Raw genomic sequence first — 26,746 nt, 5'->3', positions numbered from 1 at the left:
ACAAACCATTTGAGCAAACAGTGAAGCCTGTGTGGAGTACTAGCTGAGTAAAAGCTGAAGCAAACAATTCTAGGTGGTGGTGTTTGATTCGTTCTTCTTCTAACAAAGTGGTTGCAATAGTCCCATAAACAGTATCTGTGGCAAAACCTTTGTGTTTTATGCCCATTTACTTGTGGTATCACTGTTCTAAGGGACTTAGGTGTAATAATTAGCAGACTTTAGGTCAGAGACAATCTGTTAATTACACTTCTAGCTCTTCACAGAATATAACTTCCATTAAGCATCAGAATTGTCTGAATGAATACTTTTAGAGCTATGGATGCATGGTTGTTGGGGGGGTTTCCTTTCTGATAATTTTGTAATGTGTACCCTACAAGTGAATGGTTAAAAGTTTTACTTTTTTTTTTTTCCCTATGGAGACAAAATATCTAAAGCACATTAATCTCTGTGTCCAACTTTGGGTATGGTCGATTTCAAAAACAGGTAAACTAGATGGCTTTGTCCCCCCTACCCTTTTCTCCACCCCCACATCCAGAGAAAGAAGTAACCTAGTATCTGAAGAATGCAAGTTATGCAGATGTTAAAAAGGCCAAATAAAACAAATAGATGGGCTGCAGCTGCTGGAGCAGCATAAAGCAAAGAACATTTGCTGCTGTGATGGGAATGCTGTATTTCAGCATGCCGCTAGCCTTTGCCTGTTTGAGAAAAATAGCATGGTAAATTAGTTTAACCAGTTGTTATCTTATTTTGATTGTAAAGTTGTGATTGCTTTCATAATTGCTGAGATTTCAAAAGTCCCCAGCTTTCCTCTTAATAAGGAAACAGGAGAGTAAGAAGTGGTAATATCCTTTCATAGTAAGGAAAAGGGAGTTCTACAGAAGTACAAGTGGTGTCTCTTGTTCCTAATCTTTCAGGGAGAGGTGACAGACTTTAAAGGAAGTATCAGGGGAGAAAAAAATAAATCCCACAACTTGATGAAGTTAGTATGTTGAAGATGCCTTCGAATATCCTGAAATTAAAATGGGAGACCAGACACCCTGCAGTACATTAAATATCAACTTTCCATCAGAAGTTTTGGGGTTGGGGAAACTGAAGACGGTTCACTGCGCAATATACTCTTTCAAACTGAATGGATCTGGAGGTAAAGGTTAAAAAAAAATGATACCAGACTTGATGGGACCAAAACACTTCTCAGACTGAGTAAATCATTGAAGTGCAGATTAGTGAAATTGTTCAGTAGTTGATCTGCTAGGGCATTCCTAAGCAACACAAGAGAGTGCCATAGAGAGATGCCCAAGCAAATACTACCCTCCTCTGGTACATTCACATAGCACAACCTTTTGCAGAAATATTAGTATTGTTCTGGGAATAACGTGGGCACATCACAGCAGTGTAGTCATATACCTGAGGTCTACAGGAGGAGAACTTGCTTGACTTCTACCAACATTTGGTATGGCTGTTTCAGCTCTCATAGCATGGGTAAACATATTTCCCATGTGCATCTCATGAACCTGAGCAGCTTACTGTTCATTTGTATGTTTTAAGGATAGCCTGTAGAATAACAGGCAAGATGTGGTGCTTCTGTCCTGAGTCTTAGGAATTTAGTCATACTGAAACGTTGGTTTCAACTGTGGAATCACATAGAGTTTGCTACGTACCTGGCTCCTGGTCAGAGATTCTGCTCATGGCTTTCTATTCCTTTAATGTGGCAAAATGAAATCTAACAATAGCTTACCTTCTGAATAAAAGGCCAGGTCATGATTTCAAGCATTCATTTGTGTTAGTGTTTTGGACTTACTATATACAAGTGTGGCAAGTATATAATCCAAGAAAATTGTTGGCTTCTGTGTATTAGGGGATTTGGCTCTAGGACCAAGCTCTAGAGCCTTTTATTATTATTATTATTATTATTATTATTATTACTATTATTATTTTTTATATTTTTTAATAGGGACCCAACAGGACACAGAATTGCCCAGAGCTTTTGAGTTGCATGTGCTTAGACCTTTTCCTTTAGATAACTCCTCCAAAAAGACCCAAAATTTTTTAACCTCTGAAAGCGAGCCTTTATTTGAATAAATACTGGAATGATTAACTTCTTAAATAGAAAAGAAAGATCACCACAAAAAAAGGCTATGTAAGAAAAATGAAAATAAAAGGTTTATGAGCAACTTGCTGTTTTCTGCTGTGTGTCTGAAGGTGGGTCTTAACCTGAGAGCAGTTTTTATTCAACTCGGTGAATTTCTGAGTTGCACGAAACTCTGTGCAGTCCTATCTGTCCTTCCATTTCCTCTGAGGCCCAGCTGTGTTTTCATTCTCTTCCTCATTATAGTATGTTCTTGAGCTGAAGGCACCAAGCTGCTTGCTGTGACTCTTACCTGCTGCAAACACAGTATTTAAACCTTCTCTTTCTTAAGTATGCTTAAAAGCTCTTCATGAAAATGAACAGTCTTCTTGCATAGGGGTCCACTAATCCAATCACTCCTGAAAGAAACATAATGCGTAACACAGCAATTAAATACTAGATTTCATGTCTGTAACTTCTATTCTGGAATTTCTTGACCAAAGAGGCTACATTGTACGTCCTGTGTATTCACGAATACGTATATATGTATGTGCTTGTACCAATGAATATGGTCTTCATAGAACAGGAATTCCTCTGTTCTTATAAGGGAATGTACCACAGCATGACTATTTCAGCAGGACACTGATACCTGCTTACAGATACAGAAACCTTCTCACTAGAGTATAATTAATGTTTAAAAAGAAATCAGCAATGGGACATAACGGAACACTTTTGCCCACTTAAAATGGTGTTGAGTTATACCATTAAAGCTTTTAACTTGCTTGTTTGCATTGTAAACTTGTTATGAAGTCTATCATTTTCTCTTACGGAAGTATCTCTTGGGGAAATTGAACTCTCTTCTTCACTTCATGACATTTGCACAATGTATTCCTGATGTTTGAGGAGTGGTGGGTGCAATCTTTGAGTTCTACTAGTATGGTAATTGGAGGAAAAAGTGGTAGTAAAGACATTTGTGTCATGTGATAATATCCACTCTTCTGGTTTTATTTTGTGCTTTTTCTCTAAGAATGACTACAAATTGACCCAGAATGGAGGGCAGCCAAGGGAAGAATGGGAATTCCTTTTTTCTCTCCAGCTTTACAGATCTCAAGTCAACCCTTTGAACATTTCACAGACAATTCATTTCTGAAATGCTCAGTACTTTAAATCTTTAAATCACACGGAAGCTATGCTTGTTAGCTTTTTTACCATAGTTTTTGTCGCAGTATATGATTCTTATGTCATGCTTCTCTGTTCGCTGCTATTGCTGCTAGACAAAGTGCCTAAATACATGCTATTCATCAACTGGGGCTTTTTTTTTTCCACAGGGCTGTGAAAAATCAATGAGATTTGTGCTGCAAACCGATCATTATGACAGGGAAAGCTCTGCAATGAAATTGATTTGTTTAAGTCTAACACTACCACTTACACTCTCCCACAACTTTAGGGGGCAGACCCTCAGGATCTCACACAAAAAGGTATGAGGGCTAAACCTCCTTGCTATGCTAACTAAATGAGTCTTTTTCATTAAACAAAATTGCTTTGGACCAGTTAAAATGAAGGCAAAGCAGCAGAGACTTGGAGTGCAAAATGGTTCAGTAAATGAATGAAACGAGATTAATACATTTTATAAATTACATGCAGCAGCAAAGATTAAAGATTCTGATCTGTCCCCTGTGTTTTGTCCTCATTTTACCTTCTTACAAGTGTAGCTCTTGACTAGCAATATTTCCATAAAATTTCAAACACTAAATATGGAAAGAGTCTAACATGAATATGGAAAAGAGAGAAACATAATGAGGCACAAAAAAGCTGACTGTCATTTTAACTCACAACTATCAGTTAAGTAGCTTGTCCCAGAAGAAATACACCGTGGAGTAAGCGCCTTGGTGCGTTTAGCAGATGCACCAGACAATACACAGAGCACCAGAGCAGGAGTGGAGAGCTGTTTTCTGTCCTGGTGGATTCTGTTTTTAGCATACCTTGGGACACATCACGTCTCTTGTGAGTACGTTTCTTCTACAACTGTTGACTCAAGCTATGAAGTTTTGGGGCACAGACTGCCCCTGAATGAGCAGAATGATTACCGTAGTGGGGATCCGCCCTCAGGTGAAGAACGGTCATAATGCTGCTAGTAATGAATGAACTACAAGGGGTTCGTGTCATCTGGTTTGTCATCTAAAGCCCTGGAGCAGTGATCTGTCCTTCATATAACAAAGTACTCAGGATCCAGCTCTTTGAGAAAAACATCACATGGACCCCAGAACTCCATGGCTTTTAGTATCTGTAGTTATAGGGGCATCAAACAGCAGACACCAACTAAGAGTACCGATACATTCCAGCATTTGGAAGCAGGACAGTGCACACATGGAAGTGTTGCACATGATTAGTAGCATACATTGGAATGGCATCTACCTGTTTGATTCACAGGAACAAAGAAGTAGGAGTCCAGACATATGTGCAATTATAGGTACAAAAATCCTCAAAACATCACACAAGAATCAGGCATCCATTTTGCCTTCTTCCACTAGCTGTATTAGTAAGTTTTCCCAAACCCTAACCTGTAGAGACTTTTTACTACATAATTAGATGCTGTATTACAGTTAAATAAGTTATTAGTTCTAAAATAAAAATTTTAAAAAACCCAAACAAAACCCACCCACCGTCACTAGATTAAATGATTTTATCACAAAATCTTTGCCTCTGTTGCTATTGAGGAGATTCAGAGCACATTCCAGTAACAATGTGACCAAGCCCACCACAATGGTTTACTTTGCTTGCAGTTGGTTTAGCTGCCCTCTGTCCTGTGTGAGTTTGTAGTCATTCTGAGGGAAGAAATGCAAAATAAATCCAGAGGAATGAATATTATCACGACAAATGTCTACTATATTTTTTTTCCTCTTGTTACCATACTACTGGAGCAGTTTGCAGCACAGATCTCATTGATTCCTAACCGCCCTGTGGGAACAAAATACCACAGTTGATGAATAGCACTGGGAGAGACTCAGGAGACGTTAATTTTGTGGCTGGTCAAAGTAATTGGCTGTTGCCCACCTTTCTTTCTGGCTTCTCTAAGCCTTTTCTACGTCACCCTGGTCTTTAGTTAAAGGAAGCCTGGACATTTGGTGGTACCCAAAAGATGCTGTGAGCTGTTAAGAAGACAGAAAGAGCAGCACTCATGGTGACTGACAGAATAATCTTGCTGGGGTCAGTGATGCCCCATCAGTCAGGGCATGACCATCGCCAGAGCTGCCAGAGCCCTGTTCTGGGTGGTGGGGTTGGTGAGCTGGCAGGGCTGTCTGTGCTCGTGCTTACAGCCTGACCCCACTGCTTACCTTTTGTGAACTCAGAGTCAGAATAATTGGTGCATCACAGACTACCTTCTCCTGTTTTGTCTTCCTTTTTCCTTCCTCTCCTCTCTTTCTCCTGTCTTCTCCCCTCCCTTCACCTTCTCTCCCTCCTTTCTCTCTCCCTCTCTCTTTCTTTCTCTCTCCCTCTCTTTCTCCCTCTCTCTCTCCCCCTTTCTTTCTCTCCCTTTCTCTCTCTCCTTTCTCCCCCTCTCTTTCTCTCTCTCCCTCTCTTTCTCTCTCTCCCTCTCTTTCTCTCTCTCCCTCTCTTTCTCTCTCTCTCCCTTTCTCTCTCTCCCTTTCTCTCTCTCCCTTTCTCTCTCTCCCTTTCTTTCTCTCTCTCCCTTTCTTTCTCTCTCTCCCTTTCTTTCTCTCTCTCCCTTTCTTTCTCTCTCTCCCTTTCTTTCTCTCTCTCTCCCTTTCTTTCTCTCTCTCTCTCCCTTTCTTTCTCTCTCTCTCTCCCTTTCTTTCTCTCTCTCCCTTTCTTTCTCTCTCTCCCTTTCTCTCTCTCTCTCTCCCTTTCTCTCTCTCTCTCTCCCTTTCTTTCTCTCTCTCTCCCTTTCTTTCTCTCTCTCTCCCTTTCTTTCTCTCTCTCTCCTTCTTTCTCTCTCTCTCTCCCTTTCTTTCTCTCTCTCCCTTTCTTTTTCTCCCTTCCTTTCTCTCTCTCTCCCTTTCTCTCTCCCTTCCTTTCTCTCTCCCTTCCTTTCTCTCTCCCTTCCTTTCTCTCTCCCTTCCTTTCTCTCTCCCTTCCTTTCTCTCTCCCTTCCTTTCTCTCTCCCTTCCTTTCTCTCTCCCTTCCTTTCTCTCTCCCTTCCTTTCTCTCTCCCTTCCTTTCTCTCTCCCTTCCTTTCTCTCTCCCTTCCTTTCTCTCTCCCTTCCTTTCTCTCTCCCTTCCTTTCTCTCTCCCTTCCTTTCTCTCTCCCTTCCTTTCTCTCTCCCTTCCTTTCTCTCTCCCTTTCTCTCTTTCTCTTTTTCTTTCTCTCTTTTTCTTCCTCTCTTCCTCTCCTCCTCTCCTCCTCTCTCTTTCTCCCTGCTACAGATTTTTATAGCTCTTTCCACAGGCAGAGAGGTGGGGGAAGGAACAAATGAACTATAGGTTTCTAGAAAAGAAAAAAACTCACACAGTATCAGAAAAGCAAGGATTCTCTCCCTAGCTATGTTCTAATTGTATTTCATGTTCAAGCAGTCTGATTTATTTTTACATTCTGATTCAGGCTGCATATTGTCCCTGTACTGACCCCTTTTTGTCTAATCTTATGCAAGGTATATTTAAATAGCTGGATAGTAAATCTGGTTCTGGAAAACTTCCCACCTTGCCTGCCATTTCCCTTGAATCTACTATACTTGTCTATTCAATGTGGAGAGATGCAGCAGCGGTAGTGAAGCTGCCATGTGCCTTCTGGCAACAGCCTGTGCTGCTTTTGGCCACTGCATTCTATCTGCTATCAATTATCCACATATGTCAAGCTTTTATATGCTCTGAGTTTTTCCTGCACTACGTTTTCTGAGCCTATTTTTTTGAAGCCTGATGCATGCATACTGGAAACTCTAGATACAGACAATCTGTCACTGGCAATAAAATGTGCAATATTGTATGTTGTTCAAGAGAGAGTTATAATCGTGGAAGCATAGGAAGAGTAACAGTGGGTTGTTGAAATTGGTAGTTTTTCTCAACTAAGTATTTGTTGGAATACCACGGAATCATTGGACTGCCTGTTAGAATGCCACCTTTTATTATTTCAAGTATTTGCTTCTGAAAGATTTGCTTTCCTACTGAGATTAAATGTAAAGGATTATATTCAGGGAAAGTTTAGATTGGATATAAGGAGGAAATTCTTTCCTGTTAGGGTGGTGAGGCACTGGAATGGGTTGCCCAGGGAGGTTGTGAATGCTCCATCCCTGGCAGTGTTCAAGACCAGGTCGGATGAAGCCTTGGGTGAGATGGTTTAGTATGAGGTGTCGCTGCCCATGGCAGGGGGGTTGGAACTTGAGGATCCTAAGGTCCTTTCCAACCCTAACTATTCTATGATTCTACGATTCTATACTCCTACCAGTCGAAATAACTTTTCTGATCTTGTTCATCCTAAAGTTCATATGCAAGAACATAAAAACATAGGGCAGTTTACCAAAAATGTGAATTTGTTCTGGTTTGGAGAACTTTTTTTTATTTCTCATGCCCTCACTGTCTACATGGGGTTCCTGAGAATAGGAGCTTCCGTGTGCCCAGGGAAACTGGAATCCTGTAAAAACTAATGGATGATCTGGAACCAGACTTTTGTTCAATCCCACTTTGCAGTCTGAATAACCAGGAAACAAAATTGCATGGTGATCTGTAAGATGGGTAAAGAGCAAGTTTCTGACTGCTTTGGTTAGATGTTATTTGAAAAAAAGGAAAAAGTTTGGAGAAGATAACAGATGAGATGTCAGTCCGTTCAGCAGAGGAAATGGGCAGAATTTGACAGCTTAAGAACTGCAGGTTGGGAAATATCAGATTCAAAAAGGCTTTAGCTGTTCATAGAATCATAGAATCATAGAATAGTTAGGGTTGGAAAGGACCTTAAGATCATCTAGTTCCAGCCCCCTGCCATCCAGCCAGTTCTTTATCCACCGAGTGGTCCATCCATCAAATTGATGTCTCTCCAATTTAGAGACAAGGATGTTGTGTGGGACAGTGTCAAACGCTTTGCACAAGTCCAGGTAGATGACATCAACTGCTCTACCCCTGTCCATCAGTTCTGTAGCCCCATCATAGAAGGCCACCAAATTGGTCAGGCAGGATTTCCCCTTAGTGAAGCCATGCTGGCTGTCACCAAGCACCTTGTTGATTTTCATGTGCCTTAGCATGCCTTCCAGGAGAATCTGCTCCAAGATTTTGCCAGGCAGAGGTGAGACTGACTGGTCTGTAATTCCCCGGGTCATCCATTTTCCCCTTCTTGAAAATGGGGGTTATATTCTAAGTGTATTTGTCTACGGGAGAAGAGCTAAGAGGTTAAAATAACTGCTATGGGGAAAATACTGTCTGCTTTATTGTCAATAATTTTATGTAATTAAAATAGGGTACTGTTATGCAAGGTGATATATAAACACCTTAGCTGATGTTCTAATACAGATCTGCGCTTTGAGGAGAGATGTAGGATGGACCAGGTAAGGGCAGCAAACATCTCATTTCAGTTCTTATTTATATTTGGCAGCAGAAGTACTTCACCTTAGGGCAAAGGAAGGAGTTGTGGGACAGTCATCTCTTAGCATTTATAAGTGGAGCTTTGCCAGCAACTAAAGGGAAGATTGAACTTCTGCCCCTGTGTTTCCGCTGCATCTCTTGATTAGGTTCAACTCTCTTAGTTGGGTAAGTATTTAGCTGCCCACCCTTAACTCCTATTAAGTATTTAGCTGAATCAGTTCACTACACTGTCAAGTCTGCCCTGTCTTCTTCCCGGCACTGAGTTGGTTCTTAGCTGAGTTAAAGTGAATAGGTTTCTATAGTCTGTCAAGTGCCAGAGGCAACACAAGGCTGGAAGCAGAAGAGCATACCCAGGAGTTTGACCAGCCATTTAATTGTCTCATTTGCAAAAGCCCTTGCTCTTTCAGCTTGATTTTGCATGCAGCGTCAAGTATGGGAACTTCACAGTATGCATTCTCTGTATTTCCCCCATGTATGTTCAGAGGTATGGTTGGCTGTATCACAAAGTGAAGATGGCAGGAGACTGAACCACAGATGAGGACGTGGAGAACCTCACTTTGCACAGCACTCTTCTTCCTGTGTATCACCTTCCCCACAGCCTGCCTGTGGTGGGAGTCCTCTGAATGTTCCAAAATCCTTTCCAGAGGCAGGCAGGTTGTTTTAAGCTAATTTGTCTGGTTTTGCATGTCTGGCTCAGTACTTACATTTTCTTTTCCCACAGAAGATTGAGGGGGGTCAGTGATTACAGATCTCTAGCAATGATTTGTGTTAACTGGGGGCAGCAGCATCTCCAACCCACTGAGCTGCACACTGCTGAGGATTGCAGTGTGAGCCGTGGGGGAGGCACACACAGGGTTATCAGCACATGCAGTCAGTCAAAGCATGAAGTCCACTTGAGGATGTTAGATGTCTGCTGAGTGTCTGGAGAGTTCTGGCTTGATGTTCTGTACCTGCAGGCTGGAAACTGGTTTTCTATCTGCCTGAGGCAAGGGGAGGCCTCTATGAGCAGGATTGCCTTGTCCAAATGCATCTGAGAGCTCAATCAGTTTACCCCTTGCGCAGTTTTGAGGAGAAGCCAAGTCCCATCTAGCAGTCCTTGCTGTGTGAAGGAAACCTCCCTGCATGTTTGCAGCTGCCGCAGGGCTCTCCTGCATTGTGGTAGTAGTGTCTGTAAGAAAAGGTGAATGTGGGGATCTGCAGTGGGGGGTGGGTGTTATTCCTGCCTCGCCCAGCTTTGTGTTGTCAGCCTGGAAGGAGTACTGAGTGGGTTCTTGCTGAGGCCAGCAGGCAAATTGAAGTGCAGCCCCATGCACAGACTTTTTCTGTCCATCTGCCATAAACTGTGCACTTTGCAGGCTAGGTATGTGAATAAGACCCCATCAGTGGAAGTGTTATGTGCAGCAAGGTCCTAGACCAGCAGCTACCCTTTCCAGACTTGTTCTGGTACAGGAATGGGGCTAGCTGGTGGTAAGGGACTAAATGTGTGTGCTTCTGTGTGCATGCATGGCAGGGGATATGTTTGGAAGTGAACTTGATTTAGAGATTAAGAGATCAGAATACAGTGTCTGGTTTGGTAAGGAGGATTTGAAGATGTGGTATTGATTGTCTATGCCTTTTGTAGGCTGGAAATAATCGCTGCAAGAAAACCCTAGCAGGAACTCATCCTGTTTAAATAAAGAGTGTACATATTAATGCTAGTTATTCTCTACATCTCTTTAATTGCTTTCTTCACCAAACATAATGGATTTGAAATATAGCATGAGGTGCAGCTTTTGGAGACATGAAAACATATGCATTTGTGATGGGTCTCTTTCTTTCACAGTCCAAGCACGCATTTCAAAGGGTTATAAAATCTGAGTTGATAATGCATTTTAGCAATGTTGCCTTGTCAAAATCACTACGAGTTCCATAGTAACTATTAATTGTTGGATATGAAATGGCAGGGACGTTTGAATGCCATGTGTGATTGCACATGGTGAGCTCTGTTGCTGCTGGAGTGGGAGGATGTCAGCCACTTTTCAAAAGTTCATACTTGGGAATGGCTTTGTCACTTACAAAGTTAAGAGAGGAGATTATGCATGTTAAGAATCAAATTTCTGGCCCCATTAAGTTGTTGTAGGAATTCTGCCACTAGCTTCAGTCCATCAGTGATTTCACTCACAATTTTCATGTCAAAATGAAGATCGAGTCAGTACCTCTGAGGAGTTAAATGGAGAAGTGTAAAATATGGCTTAGTAAATGGGAAGAGGTAGATATTCCAGTTACGTGCGTGTTTCAGTTTTCTGTGACAAAGAGGCGAAAACTTTCTCAATATTCAGTGTGTTGTATTCCTTTCACAGTTTTTGGATTTCACATGATTGTTGGGAAACCCTATAGTTTTAACATTGTATTGTAATAAAATGAGAAGATCAGGAAATATGCTGTGACATGAAATTTTTTCAGTAGCATGACATGTTATTGCAAAAATTTTTGAAATTTAAATTGTTCTTTTTCACTCTATTGTGATATTTGACAATACTATTATACAATTGGCTGTATCACAATAATTGTAATGACATTGTAATTGTACAATGGCATTAAACAGAAATTATTTCCATTAAGGAATATCATAATAAAATGTTCATGAATAATAATACTTCTGAACAGCTATGTATATTCAGATATCTCACATTATAATTCAAAAACATAATTTCAACACCATCAATAAGCATGTATCTTTTTACTGATTTTTTTTTTTTTTTTTAAGTAGCCATTATTATAGCATTTGTGATAAAGAGGAATAGGAAAAAACTTAAAATTTGTATTACTCTGTTATCACAAATTCCTGTTTTCTGGTTCAGGACACTGACACAGTATTTAAAACTGTGATTAGAATCATAGAATCATAGAATCATAGAATCATAGAATCATAGAATCATAGAATAGTTAGGGTTGGAAAGGACCTTAAGATCATCTAGTTCCAACCCCCTGCCGTGGGCAGGGACACCTCACACTAAACCATATCACCCAAGGCCTCGTCCAACCTGGTCTTGAACACTGCCAGGGATGGAGCATTCACAACCTCCCTGGGCAACCTATTCCAGTGCCTCACCACCCTAACAGGAAAGAATTTCCTTCTTGTATCCAACCTAAACTTCCCCTGTTTAAGTTTTAACCCGTTACCCCTTGTCCTATCACTACAGTCCCTAATGAAGAGTCCCTCCCCAGCATCCCTATAGGCCCCCTTCAGATACCAGAAGGCTGCTATGAGGTCTCCACGCAGCCTTCTCTTCTCCAGGCTGAACAGCCCCAGCTTCCTCAGCCTGTCTTCATATGGGAGGTGCTCCAGTCCCCTGATCATCCTCGTGGCCCTCCTTTGGACTTGTTCCAACAGTTCCATGTCCTTTTTATGATTGGAAATTAGGGTCTGAATTGATGCTTGATGATAAAATGTTTTTACTTCATACCTTTTCAAATTGCTTCCAGTTAGAAATATAAATACTGGCTAATCCAGAAGGCAGTAAAGCTAGTCTCTCTGGCATTTTTTATGTAAACAATCCTGTTTATCACTGTGGCTTATATTCCAGTAACTTCAAGATTTCTGTGTCATTCTAGGGACCATATTAGTACCTGGGAACAGACTGCTTTTGCCTGGAGTGTTTGCTATCAAAATAAGTTGGGAAGAATATTCAGTGGTTTCATCTCTCTTGCAGATGAACACTGCAGGTACAAAAGCATGCTGTGATTTATGTAATAATATATGGCAGAGCTAGAGCCTGACGTCGCTGTTTCCTGCATCCAGATTGTTCACTGACTTAGCTCTAAAATTGAGAAAAGAAATCACTGAACCCTGAATGTTTCAGTTCCATTGATTCATGTACCAAAACTATTCTTCTTCTGCTACAGCTCAGCACTTCTACATGGCTCTGCAACCCACAAATGAGTATGAAGTGGTATAACCACTTGAGCAAATGTATATATCGCACTCATCAGATAAATCAGCATCTTTTAAATGAAGCACATGGCTGTAGCTTATGAAGAAATATGTCTGTTGTTGTTTTGTGTCTCTAGGCTAAAGATTCGAAAATGTATTGAATTTTTGTAGAACAAATTGTGTGGAGAAAATCTGATTTGAAATCTATAAGCAATCTGCTCTTACGTGATGAGAATTGAGTAATTATTCCTTCATCCCTAAACTTTCTGAGACTGTTCCTGTATCCTCTAGGAGTGTTTTTTGGAAGAAGTTGGTATCTAAGATTTTATCTTTTTTTCAAGTTTGAAAGTAAGATTATAATCTGTCTGTAGTGAGCTATACAGTCAGCTAAATGTACTGTGTTTTGTAAATACGTATTGTCTAAAGTGTTTGTGGCATGTCTTTTGTGTAAATATTAATGAAAACCTGTACTTAATTCTTCAGCATTCTGTCTTTTTTGAACACATTTCAGTGAGGTGTTAAATAAATGGTAGCTGCCAAAATCTTTTATTTTCAGTTAATTTTGCATACTTAAAGTTCCATTGAAGTGCTTTCTGGATCAAGTGGAGGCAAAAATGTTGACTTTTATAAATAGCATGCTGCTTTATTCTGTATTTTAATCATGTTCAGAATTAGTGCTGTGCTTTTCAGTATTCTTGGTATTCATGTACAGAAGGGGTGTCAGTGGATTTTATTTCCTATCGGGTGAAACTATTTTCAGCAACTGTAATAGCTACAGAGCAATAAATTGCTGTTGCAGATAGTGTTTTCTCCTTAGCCCACTAAGGACACATTCTTGCTTACACTTAACTTTGTGTGCACTGTTAGGCAGGTACTCCTCAGAGTTATGCTAAGTTGCACTTTTTGTAGTGCATCAAGTTAGTGTTGTCTATACATGCAGCTCTTCATAGGGTTCTCTTTTTATAGAATCATAGAATCAACAAGGTTGGAAAAGACCTTTAAGATCATCAAGTCCAACCATTACCCCAGGACTGCCAAGAACACTGCTAAAGCACGTCACTGAGGGCCTCATCTGTGTGCTTTTTGAACACTTCTGAGGTGGTGATTCCACCACTGCTCTGGGTAGCCTATTCTAATGCCTTATCATCCTCTCTGTGAAGAAACTTTATATCCGATCTAAACCTCCCTGGCACAACTTGAGGCAGTTACTCCTTTTCCTATTGCTTGTTACTTGGGAGAAGAGACTGACACCCACCTCAATATGACTTCCTTTCGTTTAGTTATAAAGTGCAATAAGGTTCCCCCTGGGCCTTCTCTTTTCTAGACTAAACAGCCCCAGTTCCCTCAGCTGTTCCCTGTAAGACTTAATCTCCAGACCCTTCACCAGCTTTGTTGCCCTTCTCTTGACCCACTCCAGCACCTCAATGTCTTTCTTGTAGTGAGGGGCCCAGAACTGAGCACAGGATTCGAGGTGCAACCTCACCAGTGCTGAGTACAGGGGGACGATCGCTGCCCTAGCCCTGCTGGCCACACTATTTCTGATAAGGGCCAGGATGCTGTTGGCCGTCTTGGCTGCCTGGGCGCAAGCTGGCTCATGTTCAGTGGCCATCAGTCAGCACGCCCAGGTCTTTTTCAGGCAAGCTGCTTTACAGCCACTCTTACCCAAGCCTGGAGCGCTGCATGGAGTTGCTGTGGCCCAAGGGCAGGACCTGGCACTTGGCCTTGTTGAACCTCATACCACTGACCACAGCGCATCAATCCAGCCTGTCCAGATCCCTCTGCAGAGCTTCAGCAGGTAAACACTCCGGCCCAGCTTGGTGGTGTCCGCAAATTTACTGAGGGTGCACTCAATCCCCTCATCCAGATCATCAGTGAAGATGTTAAACAACACTGGCCTTAAGACTGAGCCCTGAGGGACACCACTAGTGGCTGGTTTCCAACTAGATGTGATACCATTTACCACCACTTTCTGGACTCAGCCATCCAGCCAGTTTCCAGCCCAGCGAAGAATCCACTTACCCAGGCCATGAACAGCCCATTTGCCCAGGAGATTGCTGTGGGAGATAGTGTCAAATGCTTTAATTAAATCCAAATAGACAATGTCCACAGCCTTTCCCTCATCAACCAGGCAGGCCAACTTATGGCAGAGGTAGATCAGGTTGGTCAAGCAGGACCTACCTTCGTGAGCCCATGTTGACTGGGCCTGATCCCTCTGTTTTCCCACAAGTGCTTTATGATCTTACTTAGGATCAACATCTCCATGACCTTGCCCAGCACTGAGGTCAGCCCGACAGGCCTATAGTTTCCTAGGTCTTTATTCCTGTCCTTTTTGTAGAGAAGTGTCTTGTTGGCTGACCTCCGGTGCTTGGGGACCTGAGGATGTTAAATACCTCTTTTCCAGTTCCTCAAGTAACATCATACCCTCAGCTCTGTTACCCACTTACAAAGAAATCTACCAAAATAAATAATTTGTCTTGTCTCTATTGTGTTTCTGAGGGGTAATTTAGTCCACCATGATGAAAACTTCAGTTGGGGCAGACTCTGCAACACCTTCAAAAGTAGTATAGGATTATATCTTACGACTCAGTACTGGTCATGAAGCACAGTATGGTTATTGTATGAGCATAACATGCTTTGGTTCACTGTCATGCAATAAATGTATCTGGTGATAGCCATATAGCCATGCCTCAGGCATGGCACTTACCTGCTGCATCCCAGGGCATGCTGTCCTGGTTGAGTGATGGGAGCAAGCTGTACATGTGTCCCCATGGGATGGGAATCACTTTTAGTCAACTAGCAAGAGAAAGGTTTTGGAGCTTAGGGAGAGAAAAGCAGAAGATCAGAAATATTTGCCCATCCTGTGGCAGAGTCTCTGTTGGAGGAAGCATGCCAAGAAGTATGAATCAGTCATTTAGTCATGAATCAGTTCTTCTGAAGGTCAAGTCTCAATTGTCACCCTGGAGTTTCTCAAAAGAAAGAGTTATATAACTGGGGAAATAAAAAGGTTTCCAAAAAATAGACAGGTAAACTTTGGTACATATATGTAGTTTTCAGTTCAGAAATCAGGCTGATTGTGAAATGAGTGCCTCTTGCACCTCACCAGATACTCAGTTATCTCTGTCCAGTTTATTAAAAAAGCATGTGACTTCATGTCTCTGCATAGCTGAAACACATTGTCTCTCCTAGCTCCTTTCCCATTTGAGGATGTTACTAAGTTTGTTCAAAAAAGAAGTACTTCTAAGTGATTCCATATCTTTTATCAGAAGTAAATATGACTATGCTGGTATTTCCTCCTCTGCTTTTGAGATATGTAGTGACAAAAATCCAAGGTGCCATAACGATCTTAAATGTCTATCCCTTGTGGTGGAACTAATTTGCCTAACTTGCTATTACCTGCAGGGAGCAAAGGGTTTGGGAGTGGTAATGTCTCTAATGCTGTAATAGAAAATTTATGGAGAGCTAAATGGCACTTGTCTACACAACTAATGTTGGTGGTGTCACCCTTGTTCATTTGCACTTTAACAGCGATTTGTACTGGGTGTGCCACTGGAACTAGGACAAGGTTAGCAACAGCTATGCATCGAAATTGATGAAAATTCAAGACAGTTGAACAGATCAAAGTTACCTTCCTCAAGTAATTTGGTTTCTTAAATATAATTGGGTTATGAGGAAAAAAAAAAGGCTGTTCCTTTAAGGATGCTCTGCATCACCTCTTGTGCTTTGCAGTTGATGTGCTCTCAGCTCACCCTGGGGATCTGCACAGTTGGTGGGGATGCAGTTGTGGTTGAGTTCTGCTTTCAGCACAGCATGCATGCCTGGAGAGATTAGCTGCTACCTGAGGCAGTTCTTCCTTCTTCTTCTAAGACCTGGACATGTTTCCTGTCAGAAAAGGATAGATCTTTAAATGCTGACAGCTGTTCTTTGAAAGCAAAAGATGTTGGTATTAGGGGCCTAAGCAGAGGGGTTGCTGCTGCTGAGTCTGTATCATACTGGACTTCAGGTGAAGGGATGAAAGCAGAGGGAACACACTGAAGTTTAATTAATGCAGAGGGTTTTGTGAGGCTTCATAACCACCCTGAGCTCTCGCTTTGTGTAGTGCCCCTGCCAGATTTGTTGTGGCCAGCAGGTTTCTGCTCTCCTGACGAGTCATTTAGTACCTTGCTGAATTCACAGAAGCTAACAGAGCTTTTCCACCAAGGACCTGTCCTTTACCCCAGGAATTGTGAGGCCAGCAGAGCCTGTATGTGCAGCCTAGGGCCAAGGCCATTAACCTTGGCTGTTACCAAGCTGGACAACCATGATTGCCAGCAGGTATGGAGTAACGGACTTCACTTGGTCTTTGTGTTTCCTTTCTTGGTGGCTCTGGGTGCTGGTCCTTGTGGAGTGGCAGCTATGAAATTAGATAATCAGTTAATCAGTGGTGAATTAGCCTTGTGTCTTTGCGGAGAACAAATACAGTATTTATGTAAAAGTTGTTAGTAGTTTTTCTCTTTTTAATTAGCAGAAATAGATGCAAAATGAATGATGATTAGGCAGCTGATGAATTCAGTAGTACAATTATGCCTAAAGCTATGCCTCAGAACTTAATGATGGATGCTCTGAGCAATCAAAGAAGCCTATTTATATAATTTATATACATTATTATATAATTTATATTAAACAAGACTGTCTGTATTATAAGTGTTATCAACTTTAATGCCTGAGAAAATCTTTCTAAAATTTGGTAATACAAATATTTTAAAAAATACTTTAAAACCCCCCAACAGACAGAATTGGTATTGTGGTAACTGTTCATTTTTAGGTTTATATGAAGGGCTGTTCTTTAAAAATAGCTAATAATATCCTGAGCATTCACTAGAAATGGCTGAGGATTCTCCATGACACAGGAATTGTGAAAAATGATGTATTTTCTCCTTGCTCTTTTCGGGCATTCAGAGCCAGAGGAGCAGAAGAAATCACAGAGCTCTCGGTGTCTGCTCTGGGTTGCTTTAAGAAAATGCAAGTCATGATGAGCAGCTGCCTCATACGCAGCCAGTTGGGAAGGCTAAACTGATTAGTCTGTAAACACTAGGAGATGGTAAGTGTTGGTGTCAAAGGGACTGTGACAGTCATCAGATTGTGGTTTATCTCAGGCTGTTTGAATGATGGCTCTCCCCCACAGCAGCAGTTTTATGGCTTTGCAGAGGTATAATCTGAGCCCAGGCTGACGGATCCAGCTCTGCTCAAATCAGCTTCCTGGTTTGCTGTTTTTGCTGTTTTGCACTACCAACTCTGGACTTCTCATGAACAAGCCTGTTATTTTCTTTTCACCAACCAGGCATTACAAACATAAAATTTACTAGTCCTAACAGAGTGGAAATTGGCACTTGCCCATTCACAGAACAGTATTAGACAGCAACAGAGAGTCCCTTCGGGTGAATGTGCAGGGGCTGCTCCCAAGAACAGCAAGAAGGCACTTCCTCTCCCATGTTTGCCTGGTGTGGTAGCAAGGTTACAATTTGCCCTTTGTGCTCAAAGCTGGAAAAGGCAGTCCTGTAAACAGATGGGAGTCTAACCTACCGCAGAGCCGGGCAAGAGCAAGACGTGATCGTTTCTGCTCTAGCTCAGGGACACTCCAGGAGGGGATGCAACATGGCTGGGGAGCGTGGCAGTGGGTGCAGTCACCTCTGTACTAGGTTCATATCAGGTATTCTTCAGCAAGGCAGCTGAGGGCACATGCAGCTGTGCGTGCAGGAGCTATAGCTCATCTCTGTTAAATGTTCAGTCGCTGCACTACGTAGGTGAAGTTGCTTATAAAATCCCACAGCGGGTACTTTATTCTGGGTGATGAGCAAGCCCTTCTTGCTGAAGCTTTTATTGCAGCCCCTGAGACACCATCTCCTGGGTACTAAATTATTATTTCTGTACTCGTCAAGAGGGAGCAGTCCAAAGCTCAGAAAGCCAGCCATGGTGGAGCTCCTCCGTGCAACCCCCACAGTTGCAGATGAGTCCCAATGGGGCTCAGAGAGGCAGAAGACCACTTTCAGATGCTGCCCCCTGGGAGGAGGACAAACAGTAAACAGAGATAAGTTAGAGAAGGTAAAAACATAGCCCTTAACCCCTTTACAGCAGAGAAAAAATTAAAACCAAGCAAAAGCAAAATTGAGAAGGATATGGAGGCTAAGGGGTTATACAGATGTTACCTACGGTGGTTAGTCCTGCTTTTGGAGGTTTGTTAGAAAAGGAGTAAACAATTGTAAGCCCTTTTTTTTTTTCTTTGATTTTGTTTGTTTGTGGATTGATGGGTTGTTTTTTTTTTGTTTGGTTTTCTTTAAATTCAGAACAAGAATTTGTGGGGAACTTGGTTTGAGTTTTGGAGCAAAAGCTGGTTCATAGAGGACTGACAGAGGAAGAAAGGGAGTTTCTGGAGAAAGCCATGAGACACACAGAATACCATGTTTTTCTTTATGTCTTAATTACAGGCATGGTGTCTCTTCTGCCTGACACTCTGTTTGGTTGTTGCTTTTTTTTCTTCATGTGAGTTAAAATAATACTGTATTTAAGACCATTACATAAATGTGCAGCACCTTTCACAATTGGTCTTCTATACAGTACTTATATTTAGAACAGTAATTTTTGGTACTATCCTTTGAGTTGTATAAGAACATCTTTTCCTTCCCTTCGAATTCTCTTGAGTAAAGCACCCTAGCACATCCAGATGAGGCAATTCAAGATGCTCATATTCCTGGTATGAGCTGTTTCTTTAATGAGGGCCCATAATGGTACCTCCATACTTGCTCAGTGGAAAAGCCTACTTTAAGACACAGGCTTTGATTTAAAAGCTGTTGGCAGCTTCCTTGAAATAGGTGTGTTTATTTCTTGCTTTCCTAGCTGAAGATTTGTATGAAATGCAACAAGAAAGCAAGCAGTTTTCCTGTTTTGGATGCAGTGGGCAGCAGTAGTTGATCTGCAAGCTGGAAAGGTGGCAACGTTGGTTACTAGTTTGCAAGAATAAGAGAGTATTGATTTCTGGCAAATACATTATGTTGTAAGGCAAACATTCATAAAAGCCATGAAGAGAGCGGAATAATATTCAGCAGTAGAAATAAAAAATGCAATTGATTTACCATGCTGCCATAAAGCAGCACTCCTCCCCTCCCTGCTCTCTTTCCCTCCACCCCCCAGTAGCAGGCTTTTCCCCACTGCTTTGTCTCTGTCCAGGCACCCACCAGGGAGCTGAGGGCGGCTTGTTCTAATTGCCTGGAATTTGGCTGCCCAGAGGGGCTGCCACTCGCCTTGGCCTGCCTTAACATTTATAACTTGCAGCTGTGCTGCCCAGGCCTGAACTCAGTGTGGTAAACCCATCTGGCTGAGGAAAGCCAAGTTCCTCCCCTCATTCCCAAATGCCCCTTCCCAGCCCGCTCACCCTGCCCTGTCCCCTTGTCCCCAGCCCATGTGCACGTTCCACGCCCTCCACTGCTCTGGGGAGGCCAGCAAGAGAATGCATCTATTGGGGCTGAGGCTTCCTTCCATCCTACTGTTATGTAACTGGAAAAAATGAAATTGGAATTATTTTATTTTTGTTCTTCTTGTCTTGCATGGAAATTAAGCCATTGACAGCAGTTGCTTGGTGGATCAAGTTTATTATACAATTTAATTCTATGACCATAAGGAGCAAGGCAAATACGGCAGTGTTGAGCCAGTGGGTTGCTGTTCCAGTTTGCTGTTTGCATACTAGCTAGGGGACTTTCTCCTCCACGTCCAGGAGGTTAAGATCAGTGAATCTTGCATGATTTTGTGGATGCTGGATGCATTTTTCAGGTCTCTTAAATATTTAAGTGCTAGGAAGTAGCAGGAGGGAAGTAACAGGAAGGAAAGAACACATCTGGGGGGTTCTTGAGCCTGACAGTGAAAACACAGAAGCAAATGGATCTGGATATGACTTTGTAATCTCAGAGGGTCAGAGTTTAAAACACTTGCACTTGAGACTGGGAGGCAATAGGTTTTTCCCTTTTTTACTTGAAAGTCATCTTGCATCCTTAGGCCTCCAGATATTCCCTTACATCTTGCCTTTTAATGGCACAGGCTTTTTTTAAGTGTAAGCAGTGATGGCAACATTCTTTTGAATTATTTCTTCCCCTTTTCATAAGCTTTTTGTGGTCTGTCCCATAGCAGTCACCCAAACTGCTTCATCTCATATGGCATTTCTGTCAGTTCTGTTTTGTCAGCCTGGACTGCAGATTAAGAGGTGGGGAGACTAGGATCATGATGGGATAAACAGCCCCTTCTTCTGTCACAGCTGTGCTAAAACTTGAGGCCCTCACTAGATCATGATGGTGCGCTGTTGCAATATAATTGTATAGTAACACCTCTTAAGAGTTTTTTGACTCGGTCTTCGTTTTCATGCGAGCTGCCTGTTGTGTTGTTGCTCCAGCTGCCTGTGTCACTGTTTTGCAACCTCAGTTCATTCTCGCTTCCTCTTCTCTCACAACTGCAAATTACTCAGCTTTTCAACTAGATCTCATTTATTTTGACTTAGGATACTAAAAGAGATTGTTAGGTTTGGAATTTTTTTGATGTTTAAAAAAAATACATAATATGATCTAAAGATAGCCAAAGGGTGTGTGCAGCAGCTATAATATTGTATGGCTTCCAGTGCACCCTGTTAAAATCTGTGCTGTGTTGCTGTTTGCAGGTAATTAATGTTGTGGTATTATTTGTTAAGTAAATTAGTGCTGAAGTTTTAATATGTTGAGATACAAATCTGTAGGGAATTTAATGGTGATCTTTGTATATGAAATTAAGTATAATTACTAGATTTGTAGAAGACCTTTTGAATTAGCTAACATGTACTAACTCATGCTCTCACTTCCCAAGGACTGCTGAGTTGATGTTATTTCCAGTAAGCTTGCTTTAAGTGGGGAAGGGAGCATTTACAAGAGGTTTCTGCCACGTCATTAACATATATTTTTATTTGAAGTGTTGTCTGAAATAAAGCCACATAATATGCATGCATAGATGAACATACAGTATCAGTATAAAAAGTTTCAGAGCTAATTCATGATGAGTAAAGTATTTAATGGCAGGTCAGAGTGCAGTTTTGGAGGTGGCTGTGGGCGTGAGATGATTCTAAGGCTGTGTTGGGGAGACAGCAAAAGCTTTGTATGCTCAGCTAAAAATACTGGCCTCTCCCTCTTAGAGTGACTAGCAGCTTCAAAGATGACAAATTACTTTTTGTTTTTCTTGTATAAAATTCGGCAAGTGAGCTTTCCTCAATTCATGAAAAATTCTTAGCTGTGCAACACATCATTAAGTAAAGATAGAGGTTGTCTGCACAGAAAGATACAGATCTGTGTCTTCTGAAGAAGCAGTTTTGGGTTTTGTCACTGCTTGTAACCTGTAACTCAAGGGTTTTTATAAAAGTCTTTGTGTGTATGAGCAATTTGCTATGCAAGATCGATTTGCCCTCAACTTGTCTTACACTGTTGGAAAAACAAATAAGTGACTCAAAACAAACAAGTGGTATATTTTTAAATGCTGTGAAGCCGAAAGGTAAAGCCTTCTTCCTTTTCTTATGAAAAAATTACAAAAGCACATGGTTTGCACTTTTATGTGTTATTTGCATGGCTTGTGCACACATGGAGTTAACTGCAAGCTGCTGCCTGCAGAGAGCTCTGCATGAAGTGCTGCCTGCAGTGACCAGAAGTGATCATTTGAACTGAGGCATAGGCAAGGTAAAGGGGAATGGATGAGCACTGATACGGCCACAGAGTCTGGGCACTGCAGAGGCCTGAGCAGTTCCTCTGAGGTCCTCTGGAAATCAGCTGGTGCCGAGAGGACTTGACGTGTTGCTGGAGATGCTTGCTATTTTGAGCTGAACTAAGTAAGAGGAAAACAGCAGTGCTCACACTCAGTAGGGCAGAGGACTTGAATGGTGTGCTTTATATTCTGGGTTCTTCCCAATTCACTGGGTGAGACTTTTATTCATTTTCCCTTCTCTGTAATTCTGTTGTCTTCTCTAGGGATTTGCAGTAGTGGCTATTGCTGTATTGCTGCAAGTTGAGCTATACCGGAGCATCCTGTAGAAGTTGTGCTGCCATCCCTGTCCTCATCTTAAACAGGACTGCTTTAAAAGAATAAAAAAATGCATATACTAAGAATCTTTTCAGAAGTCATAAATTTCCTAATGTGCCCAGGTCTCATCTCTTCCGCCTTGTGGTCTTCTCAGAAGAAGTTGGGGTTGTGGCGGTTGCAGAATTACAGGTTGTCAAATGCACAGGTAGGTGTTTATAACTGAAGATTTTCTAGATCACCCCTCAGTTTCTCCCAGTACAGAGGGAAGAGGATAGCAAGCCAGTGTTTGGTAATGCTTGTGGCAGTGGTAAATCTGGGGCACATTTGTCTCAATTAGTCATTTGGGTTTGCTGCTGTGATCTGAAAAATAAAATTTCCAATGGAATTTGGAACTGAATTTTCATTGTTCTCACTGAGAAACAGTTACCTTGAGTAAGGTTGCCTAGGTCACCTCAAAGGAGGTGGCACTTGTGGGATGGCAGTTGTGGGACCTAGCCTGCCCATCCTCTTGTTCATTTGCTTCAGGAAGGAATTTTATACTTACCTCTTCTGAATCAGTTTAACTTGGCATGGGTTTAGATACCAAGTGTTTAGTGTTGGTTGCTTGAATTTGGAAATGGAAATGTTACAATAGGATTGTCTTGAATGTTTGATGTGTGGAAAAGCAATACTTGCTTCTGAGTTTTAGAATATCTTCACGGATACAGCTGAGTTGGTTTGGTGTGAACAAATCCAGCTTTAGAAATAAAGTGTACCATGGTACAGACACAGCTGTCTTGGCACTCAAGCCAGTGGCTGGTACAACACCACTGTCCTGTTTTCAGATCTAAGTTAATGGCTTTTCGGCAGTTATGTGCTGGCCAGTGTGGCACAGCCTTGGAAAGGGGAGAAGAGGATGGACCTTTGCTGTGGCCAGTGGGGTGCTATAGGCATTAGAGGGTTTGTTAAGCTTTCCCTGCTGTGTCAATGACCTATATTCAGTAATCCTAGGAATATGTTCGAATAGGTAGCTTCCCACCCATCACTGACTCTCTTTCCCTCAATATCTTTTTTCCAAACATACATATGTAAAGTCACAGCTTTCTTCAGTTTTAAACAGTGTAAGGAGAATTAGTTAGTTGTCATCCACAGAAAAATACAAAGCTTGCAAAAACTTTACCAAAACCTATCTGTTGGTTTATTCCTGGGCATTCATGTTTTTATAAATAGCCTAAAAAAAGTGCTGCTGTTTTTCTCTAAAGGGTCCTCTCTATTAATTGAATTACAGGCTTTTTGCAATATCATTTCATGTTCATGTGTTTGCACAGTAAGTACCACACAGTTTTGGCTGTGCCTGTAGGTTTTACTGCAACACATAGGTTATTTTTCTTTTTTTTTTTTTTTTTTCTTTTTTAATTCTTTATTTTTACTGCAAGTTCTAGTTATGCCCTTTTGCTCCAAAACCCAGCATCCCCTTTAGATTGTGTGTTGTCCTCTGGGTACAGAATAAGGCTAGCATAGAAAAGGCTTTTAGAAACACGTGCCTTCTCTGTGCCCTCTGTAGTGAAAGTGTAGTCTCTCCAACCTGGGTCGATACTGTGCGTGAGCTGCATTCTCTTGAGTATAAATACGCTGTATTAAAAAAGGAAAAGCACCGAGCACAGCTTGCTTTCTGGTGTGTCGATGCTCTTCTTGGAACTGATGGGGCAATTCCTTTCTCCTGAGCTCATTGCTCCTGGGTGAGCCCAAGGACAGTGTGCCTCCTCCTGCCCTTCTCTGTAGGTTGGAGAAATCTGGCCTTGGCACAACAAGCTGACCCCTTGGGAAGATCTGCTCTGCAAGGAGAGAAATTTTGGTGAGATTAGTCATGTTACTCACTGCATATCTTACCTGACTTACCATCTACTTAGAGAGATTTGGGCCCCCTACTCTCTCACTTCTAAAGGAGGTGTGGTAATGTGTGCAGTTTGGTGGAACAGCAGAATGGGTGGAAGTCTTAGGAGGTGGGACAGAAGATAACCTTAATTTCTTCAGTGCCATGAAAAGCCTGTAGGATATGCACATTTCATATGCATAATGTCAGGTATTTTTCTCAGTGTGACAATTTGCATGGAATACTTTAAATCTGGAAGTTGTGGTGCAACATTTAGCAGAGGAGCAACATATAACTTGACAATTTTGATCACTAGTGCAGTTGCTGGGATAATGGCATGCACAGTTTTTCCCCAGTGGCTGCTAGAGTAAATGTAATGGGCTTTGCTTCCAGCCAGTTGTCTCATCTTTATGGTATTGCATTTGAGGTTGCCTCCTACTCCAAAAAACTCTGTGTGTGGAGATGACATTAGTGTTCCTGTACTTAGGCAAGCAAGCATGTTCTAGTTTGGTTTGCCTTTTTATTTATTTATTTAATAAATACATGGTTTAGAAAAAAATAATTCTAGAACTTGTGGGGTTTTGCACAAGAAAAGTGAAACTGTTGTGATTTACAAGTGTTGAACAAATGTTATATACCAAGTTTTCAACAAATGCAAGGAAGTGAATGTCTATATATATATATTTTTAACGCAGTTCAGCCAAAACAAGATGAAACACCATTTGCTTGTTTCCCTTCTTGCTGACATAAAAACTAAACCAAACTCAATTTGATAAGAAAACATGTCTCACTTACATTATTAAATTAAATATTATTCTTTTTAATATCATAGAAAAATAAATATATTGATTCCTAAAATACAGATCCACAAAACATATAGACAGTCTCTTGGTGAATGCAGTAGTCCTGTGGTAAGCAGAAAACCTGTCATCTCTGTTACCCATGTCTTGGAAATACTGCTTATTCTATAGTCTTCAAGATAATTTGCAGAGCATCTCCCTTGTTTCCTACTCTTGGGTTTGTGTTTGGGGCACTTTGGGAAATACATCACTTGCTGTTTTTTTTCACTTAAGTCCTTTCATATAAGCGGCAAACATGTCAACCAGGGAAATCAAGACCAGGATATCCTGGAGTGTGTTAATGAAAGTAGCATTATTTTCGGCATCATAGTTTCATAATGTCTGGTGCCACTTTTCATGTGTATCACACGTATTTATCACACCAAGATGCAGAACAAATCTTGCTTTTGATGGTTTTACATTGTTTTACTAGATACTATTGTATAATACTGAAAACACACAGCAGATATCTATGGAAAGGTTATAATAATATTTGTGTTAGGTCAAAAAGTCCATCAGAAGAAACTTTTATGTTTTGTTTTTATTAACAAAGATTTTGTTGTTTTTTTTTCTTGATTGATTATTTTTCTTTCAGGGTCGCTGTTGTCTGGAATGGATTTTCTAAAGTGTTTTCAGTAGAGGAAGGTAAAGATAGCCTGTGATGGCAGCCTACCAAGCTGCCATCCCAGTGTGAAAACCCAGTTCTAGTAAAAAATTGGATTGAGCAGCTAAAAGCAGCTTAATCCTTTTTTGAAGTGATGGACTTAGTGACTCAGTTTCAAAAGTAAAAATATGGAAACAATACTGATGTAAACTGTAGCATTGGTTTTATGACCTGGGTGTTTAAGGTTGTGGTTTAAGGGTGACCTGAGGAGATTTTGTATTTATAAAAGGTGACCAAGCAGGGATGTTCCTGCAAGCCTGTTAAACTTTCACAGAATTTGTTAAGAATGTGTGACTCGGAAAAGACCAAAACATATTTGTCTGATTTAAGGAAGAAGTGAGAATTCATTAAGTGAACAAAATCTTTAAGGATTCCCCCTGATATCTGGGATAAACTGAATTTATGTTCTCCTCCATGTGTTGTAGGAAAGTTCTATCTTGGGATTGTAATAGTGCATTTCTTATGTATATGTTTTGACTGTAGCATTTGGAGATGAATAGTATGCATTTGGGTAGTTTATATTTAACGTGCTGCTATTGCTGTTTTCATTATTATTATTCTACCGGTAATGGTGTGTTATGTGACTTAGTTAATGATTGCAATGTAATCCTTCATCGTGTTCACAAATAGTCTGTCTCCCTAAAGAGATGGGAATTAAATGTCCTAGCGGCAGAGGCATGTTCCTGAAAACTTTTAACAGTACATTCTTCAAGAAAGAAAACTTAAAGAAAACCAGGAATGGCTGAAATGGGGCTATTCCTTCACATGAAGTCAGAATGCCCATGCTAAATGGTAGCCTGGGGTTGCGTACTAGTGTTTTCAGTGCAGTTAA

General features: G+C 41.2%; 1 protein-coding gene across 7 annotated transcripts in view; it reads left to right on the top strand.

Annotated features, from left to right (window-relative positions):
• ZMIZ1 (zinc finger MIZ-type containing 1) overlaps window positions 1–26,746 on the top strand; it is a 344,473-nt gene that overhangs the window by 69,521 nt on the left and 248,206 nt on the right. The window lies entirely within an intron of this gene.

This window comes from Pezoporus flaviventris, unplaced genomic scaffold, assembly GCF_033815535.1.
Source record: "Pezoporus flaviventris isolate CSIRO_AGI_PZ_B2104156 unplaced genomic scaffold, CSIRO_AGI_Pfla_v1 ptg000001l, whole genome shotgun sequence".
Lineage (NCBI taxonomy): Eukaryota > Metazoa > Chordata > Aves > Psittaciformes > Psittacidae > Pezoporus > Pezoporus flaviventris.
Note: the sequence above shows the minus strand (reverse complement) of the source record. Positions and strands in the feature narration are given on the sequence as shown.